The sequence below is a fragment of the Elephantulus edwardii genome, unplaced genomic scaffold (genome assembly GCF_000299155.1).
Source record: "Elephantulus edwardii isolate Elephantulus edwardi_28Jun2011 unplaced genomic scaffold, EleEdw1.0 scaffold00004, whole genome shotgun sequence".
NCBI classification, from domain to species: domain Eukaryota; kingdom Metazoa; phylum Chordata; class Mammalia; order Macroscelidea; family Macroscelididae; genus Elephantulus; species Elephantulus edwardii.
The window spans coordinates 7,471,991-7,479,924 of record NW_006399754.1 but is presented as its reverse complement, the minus strand read 5'-3'; the positions used below and the strand labels follow the sequence as shown (position 1 = coordinate 7,479,924).

General features: G+C 41.8%; 1 pseudogene; it reads right to left on the bottom strand.

The window, feature by feature from the left end:
- Nucleotides 1–5,204: 5,204 nt before the first annotated feature.
- On the bottom strand, nt 5,205–6,478 carry LOC102854178 (annotated as a pseudogene).
- Nucleotides 6,479–7,934: the final 1,456 nt, after the last annotated feature.

Below are 7,934 nucleotides of genomic sequence, written 5' to 3'. Positions count from 1 at the left end.
GGACTGCCAAGAAAACAAACAGATTCACCTTGGAGAGGGTTAAATCAGGCTACTCCTTGGAGGCAAGGATTCTGGGGCTTTGTCCGACATACTTCGGGCATGTTGTAAGGAGGGACAGGTCCTTGGAGAGGGACATCATGCTTGGGAGGGTGGAGGAACAGCGCAGGAGGGGAAGACCCTCTATGAGGTGGATTTATTCAGTGACTGGGGTAATTGGGATGGGTGTGAAACCAGTATTCACACTGACAGGAAGACTCAGTGTTCCTTAACTGCATTAGGTGAAATCAGACTCCTATAAGCTTTAAAATGTGATTTCACACAGTGACTGCACAGTATGATTGGCACAGGATAGAGCAGGGTTCAAGGCTGTTGTACCTAGGGTCTCTATGAGTCGCAAACGACTTGACGGCACATAACAACAACAACAATATTCCAAGAAGAAAAGTCTAAATGAAGAAAGATGCTTTAAACACAAATCTTTTAAGACCTTATTCATAACATTGAAAGTCAGGAATGCCTAGTGTTTACCAAGGGGAGAACAATTAACAGAACCAGGGTCAATATCCATCAGCCTTTATAGTTTAGGTTTAGGATGATCACACAGAATTATGAACGAACTATGGACATCAAAGGGTTTTAAAATTTAGAAAAGTAGTTACAAATATGTATTTGGGAGTGCTAGTGGCCTAGTGGCAGGAAGCTGCATTGCCATTCCAAAGACATGCTTCAAAGTCCCCAGCTGCTCCACGTGAGAAGGATGGACAATCTCCTCTGGTGCGATTAACTGCTTCTGAAAACCCACGAGAGGGTCAGCTAGATATTGGTTCCAACTCGACAGTACATAACAACAAACTGATGGGGTAGTACTAGTAAGTTCAGAATTCTCTATATATGTATCAGTTATAAAACTATAGTTTTATCATCACAAAACCGACATCAGTTTTCTCTAGCCTGCAAAACTAGTTACTTGGCCTTAGAATTCTTATTTTCCTTTCTTAAGTCATGTAAAGTAGTTTAATCTGTTTACCAAGAAAGGAAACAGCATATCCCAGATCAGAGGTTATCTCTTTGAAGCTGTTTTTCCCAGCCATATGTAAATTGTATCAGGAAAGAAAATACTGAATTAACTCTTATCTTTCCAAAACCTGTTTTTCTCAGCTATGATAATTAGTTTATAGGTTGCCTGTTTTCTGGTATCTGTGTGTGCGTGGTTTTTTCAAATGTAGAAATTCTTTGATTTTACTAACTAAAGTGCTTTGTTAAATGAGTTGGTGTCTCAACCTGGTATAAAAACCTAATGACCACTCCCAGATGGGGAGGCAGTCTTTGAGGCCAACTCACTCGCTGTCCTCCCAGATCTGTAATAAAGTGTGTATGGATATTGCAATCCATTTGTCTTATTAGCAGTTGACTACAGAAAGAACACTGTGTTGCATTCAGTAACAAGGCAACAAGAACATTGCCTAGAAACCAGTCTTCACACTGAAAGGAAGACTCAATGTTCCTTAACTGCATTAGGTGAAATCAGACTCCTATAAGCTTTAAAATGTGATTTCACACAGTGGCTGCACAAATGCATTATTGTGAAAGGCAGTACTTGGTTTTTCTGAGGCTTCATCAAACAGCAGTGTTAATGCCCTTTTACAAAGGAACAGCGTTGATAGCAGTGAGCTCTCTGGCCTTAGAACCAGGACACCCTGACTTGCGTTATTGTCTCTGAATAGTTTTGTCATTTTTGGTAATCAGTGGAAACCGACTGAGTCATCTCTAACGTGGGAGAAGAGAGAAGATAAGCAGCAAAGTATTGCACAGATTGTAAAGAAAGAAACTCTTCTGTATTCACATCAAGGAGGTTTCAGTAGCGTTAAATAGGATCTGGCATCAAGCTGACCATTGAATAAGTTACATACCTGCTATGAAAGTTGGGCTCTCCCTAACTACCATGGTGCCCCTAATGGGAGCAAGAAGAATATTACTGGATCTGCCCTTAATTGACATCCTTTCTATAGCTCAGGATGGTAGTGGAAACACTGCTAATCCCCACAGACCCAGCCAAGTGAGTGAGAACAAAAGAAATCCCTTTTGTCAAAGAAGTAACTCTAATACACATTTGTTAGTATCTTTGAGAGGGCACACGCTTCAGCAATTATTTTCATCCATATCCTTTTCTGAACAAATGGAGTAGTAAAGACAGATGGGAAATTGAAATATTGTATTGGTAATGCAGAGCAGTTGGGAAAGCACTGTTTAGTGGGAAAATCTAATATTGCTGGGAATTGGAGTCAGAATCATCTACTCACCCAGCTAAAACAGAGCTTCACTGGGCAGTCCTAGCCTCCCACTCAAGAAACAGAGACATAGAGAGGAATAAATGTTCCTGCAGAGATCTTGCAAGAGAAGGGCTAAGCTGGGCTATGCTCAGCCAATTTAGGGAGCACTGGAAGGGTAGTTCCATAGAGAGTTGTGTTGCTTACACAAAGGCCAAAGCTCTTTGGGGGTTTGAATCCAGCCGCAGCTCCTCAGAAGGATGGGCAATCACACCCCTGCCTCCATCCACTCCCCTGCTAAGCAATTTACAGCCTGGGAAACTCAATGGAAGGTCAGCTATGAGTACGTTCAGACTTGACCACAATGAGTGAGTGAGTGACATGTATCAAAAGAACAAGTCACCAAACCATCACCATCTTAAAGAACATGACTAAGGTGTAGAGAGAAGCTGGGGGTTACACTAATTGTACTGTCTTCACAAGGAAACACCAAGAGTAGAGAAGATGCATTTGTCCTAACATTTCTCACATTGATCTCAACAATCCTTTGGGCCTAACAGATCAATTATCTTTCAGGACATTCCAGTGAATGACTGTCATAGCTCCTTCCATGACAGTGAAGGCTCACCCCGTGACCATCACTGCTCTTCCATGATGACCACTGATCCTCCGATGAAGATCCCTGTCCCTATGATGGCAATCACTCTTCCTCTGATGGTGAACACTGCTCCTCCAATAATAAATTTTTTTTAGAAATATCAGTGATAATACAACAACTTGGAGAGGCCCACATTTAAATATGGAAACTTTTTTCCTATTTCCAAATTCTAAGGAGAATTTCATTCTAAATCCCACTGTAGGTTGAAGCATAAAAACATTATAGTCCCTAGTTTTTGTACATTAGAAATACAAAGCTCAAAATTCTTTTCAATATGAAGGCAAATTCATTTTCATGTACACATCCTCCAAAATGAAAAGAAGGAACATGAGTAGGTATAGGTACAAAATGTTCATTGCAGAAGGGCTTTGTTAGCACAGGGGTAAAGTGTCTGACCGCTAACCAATCAGCAGGTCCACAGGGGAAGGGAAGGTTGTCTACTCCCATAAAAACCTGCAGTGTTAAAAAGACTACAGGTAGTTGTACTCTGTTTTATGTTGTTGGGCACCATCAAGTTAGAACATACCCACAGCTGACCCACCAGCAGGTTTTCAAAGGCAGTAAATCACAGGAGATGAGACTGCCTATCTTTCTCTCACAGATTAGCTGGCAGACACAAACCACATGCCCTTTGCACAGGCAGTACGATTTTTTATCTCTAAGTCACTAGAGCTCCCTCAGTCATGTAGGGTTACAGAACTTACTCAATGGCAACAAGTCAATGATTTAGTCACAAGAAACTGGAACCTTTATTCAGTCTTGGTGAGGTGTAAAATGATGTAACTACTGTGGAAGGCTGTATGGCACTTTCTCAAAAAGTTGCAGTTAGAAATACCATTTGATCCAGCAATTCCACTACTGGGAATAAATACAAAAGAGACCATAACTGCCACTCAAGCAAATATATGCACACCCATGTTTATCACAGCTTTGTTCACAATAGCAAAGAGTTGGAAACAACTCAAGTGTCCATCAACAAATGAATGGATAGAGAAGCTCTGGTATATTCATTCATACAATGGAATACTATGCTGCATTAAAAAATAAGGAACTCATGAAATATTATACAAAATGGGTGACCCTGGAGGACATTATGCTGAGTGAAATATCTCAGTCACAAAAGGACAGATACTGCATAGGGCCACTGTTGTAAAATGGGACTAACATTGGGGTTAGGAGGGAGAATGAGAAAGATGGGATAAATTATGTATACTCCATTGAAACAGATGAGGGAGAGAACTGTTTAAAAGGGATATATGAGTAGATATTATTATCATGACAGGAGTCCATAACGAAGGCTGCATAGTGGAGTGGACTTGGGGGGAGGGACTGTATAACAATGAAAGAATTTTTCTTTTACTTTTCAAATAGAAGAACAAATGGAAGGAGAATGGGTGGACAGGGAGAAAAACGCAACAATGAATTAATAGAAATCCAAAATCTCTACAAACTTTCATTAGAATTAATAATAATAATAAAAAGAACTGTGTGTTTTCAGGTTAACAGTAAACTCATTAACACTACACCAAAGGTATAAAAATTGTGATTTTAGGACAGAAAAAAAAAAAGAGCTAAAAGGTTAAGACAATCAAAATGTCTGGCAACAGACAAATACAATGTGATGCATACATAGAGCAGATGGTTATTCCCACATGCTGCTGCTGTTTTTAGGTGCTATCAGGTCAGTTCCAGTTCATGACCAGCCCAGATCCAATCCAGAAAACACCGTCCAGTCCCGCAGCAGCATCGCAAACGCTGCTGTGCACGATGAGTCCGTTGTTCCAGGCACGGCTCCATTCTGTCTGGTTAAGATCTTTCTCTTTGTTGTTGACCCTCCACTTTACCAAACGTGCCATCTTTCTCCAGGGGCAGGTCCCTCTTGACAGCATGTCCAAAGTATGTGAGACGAGGCTTTGTTGTCTCTGCTTTTTGGCGTAGCCTTGTCGTACTGCTTTCCAGGTAGATCTGTTTGTTCTTTTTTTCCCCCCCCCCCTTTTTTCGCTTTTAAAGAATTTATTTTACACCTATTATACCACACAGTTGCCATTTTTAAGCACAGAACTCCCTAATCAGACAATGGACAGACAAAAGCATTCACCTTATTATAAACAAGATACACTATCACTTGTCTTCAAACATTATTACACGTTTAATGTCATGGTTTGGCAACGCGTTCTTGAAACAATCTGCAGACAACTACTGATGGACAAAGAACACGTGGAGTAGACGCTGGGCTGTCCTCAATGGTTTATTAGGGACACTCTTTACAAACCCCACTCTCAGCAGTAGCGGTGCAGCTGCAGGGTGTTGCGTCTCCTCCAGGCGGCGTGGCGAGAGCCCCCGATGGTGTGATGGAACTTGTGGCCTTTGCCCAGGCCACGCTTTTGCGTCCGGCCGATGTCAGCCCACGCATCTCCCGGTGTTTGTGGACAGCCTTTGTGATCCATTGGATTTCTTCTGATCGCTTTATGGAATGGATCAATGAGGATAACCTCAAAGAACTTGTACGTGGAATCTTCACCCACCCAGTAAGAATTCAGGACTCTCAGGGCCCCGCAGTGGTGGCCAGCTCGCTCCTCAGCGACGGACTGGAGGCTCCGCGCGAACTTGAGCTGGTTCACGCCGTGGTGGACAGGCTTGCCGTAGGTGGCTTCCTTAGGGACCCGGCGTTTGCGGCCACCCCAGTGAACTCGAATCCTGTAGATGACGTAACCTTGCTTGGCCTTGAAGCCCAGCGTGCGCGCCTTGTCCGGCCGCGTGGGGCGTGGGGCCCGGTGCAGCGCCGAGAGCTGGCGGTACTGCCAGCAGCGCACCCGCAGGAGGAAGCGCATCACGTCCGACTGCTTCTTCCGCCACAGCTCCTGGATCTACTTGTAGGTGCCCAGCTTGGCTCACTCTGATGTCAGCCGCCGCACGGAAAGGAAGCCTGTTTGTTCTTTTTATAGTCCATGATATATGCAATATTCTCCTCTACTGTGCAATTCAAAGACATCAGTTCTTTTCTCTTCATTATTCAATGTCCAACCTTCATGTGCATATATGACAACAAAAAAAATCATAACTTGGATCAGGGGCTCCTTAGTCTTCAAAGTGACGTCTTACGCATTACCACTGTAAAGAGGTCCTTGACAACATAGATGTCCATTTCAGTATATTTTTTCATTTCTTCAGTGCTGTTTCCACGGGCACTGATTGTGTATCACAGTACAGTTAAGCCTTTCATATCAATGTTTTCTCTACCGTGGTACAGATTACTGGTTCAATAAACAGGGGTTTAACCTTCTTTAGGGAGCTTTGGTAGCCTATTATGTTGTAATATCATTCATACTGAAAACTAGCGTCTGATCATCATCACTATGTGCTTCAAGTCAATTTTGTTTACAGCAAGCAAGTCAGTGCCGTCTGCTTGTCCCAGGTTGGTAATGAGCCTTCCTCCAATCCCAATATCGCAATCTTCTTCATATACCTCAGCTTCTTACATTATTTGTTCCACATACAGACTGTGTTAGTGTGGTGAAAGGCCATTACCTCCTCCGTGCACAATAAAGGCCATAACCTCCCTGTACAATTATCCCAACTTTCATCCATGATATATTCCCCTTGATCTGTTTGAATGACTACGTCTTGGTCTATGTACTTACTGATGATACGCGCAGGCCCAATAACTACAGTGATAGACTCAAACCTCCCACTGACCATGCAGATATTCTGTTGTGAATGGAAAGTCCATGAGTTAGAAGTAAATCAATGCCAGCAATTTACATTAAAAGCTCTTCATTTATGCTGATATCTCTAATTACAAGGTAATAACACGGAGCATTTCTATTTGAATTTTCACTCTCAATATAGAAAAGAAAAAACCCCAAACCCTCCTATAATCCTTAATATACACTCATTTGTTCAGGTCTAGAATAAAAAAAAAAAGTAGTTTCATAATTGCTAACCCAAAAAACTATGAGGCCCAAACCCACTAGCTGGTTTTCAAGGTGGCTTTATTGTATTTATTTTGTTGTTGTTGATTGCCATTCTGGGTGTCATTCATTGCATTATTAAAGAAACTTGTTGAAATGTATGCTCTTTTGATTTTTGTTGTTGCCTAATAAAAAGAAAACTTTATCAATCAATAGCATCCAATTTACTCCTCCAGCTTTGAACAGACTAAGAACTAAAATATGAAATAAGAGGAGGGAAAGAAGCAGCAGTTCAGTGAGAAATAAAGAGGCATGCCCTCTGACCCCTTGAAAAGGACTGTTTTTATCTACTCATTGTTCATTGAGCTGATTTCTCTCCTTCAACCCTGCACGGAAAGAACTCATCTCCAGAAAAACAACACAGAATGCCTGCCCCCAAAGGTGTGTTATTATCAGGAAGAAGAAGAAGACCTGAATTGGGGTTTACCAGCAGAAGTTGTTGTTGTTGTTGTTAGGTGCCCTTGAATCAAACACACTCATAGCGACCTTATGAACAATAGATCTGAACTCTGTCCTATCCTGTGCCATCTTCATCATCACTGACACACTTGAGTCCAAGTATTGCTACAGACACTGTGTCAATCCATCTGGTTGGGGATCTTTCTCTCTTTCACCAACCCTTCACCTTTCCAAGCACGATGTCCCTCTCTGAGGAATAGCCTCTCCTAGTAGCCCAAAGTATTCAGGATGAAACTCTGTCATCTTTGCCTCCAAGAAGCACTCTGGCTGTACCTTTTCCAAGATTTATTTATTTATCCTTTTGGCAGTCCATGAAATATTCAGTACACTTTTCTAACAACGTAGCTCAAAGATATCAATTCTTCTTCTGTCATCCGTATTCACTGTTCAACTCTCAGAGGCATAGTAAATGATTGAAAAGACAGACCACGATTTGATTCAGGTGGACACTAGTCTTCAAACGGACATTGATTCTCAGGAATTTGGCGAGTTCCTTGATACAGACTTTTCCAATGCGATATATCTTCTGATCTCCTGACTGATTTTACTATGGGGGTTGATGTGGATTGAAGTAAGATT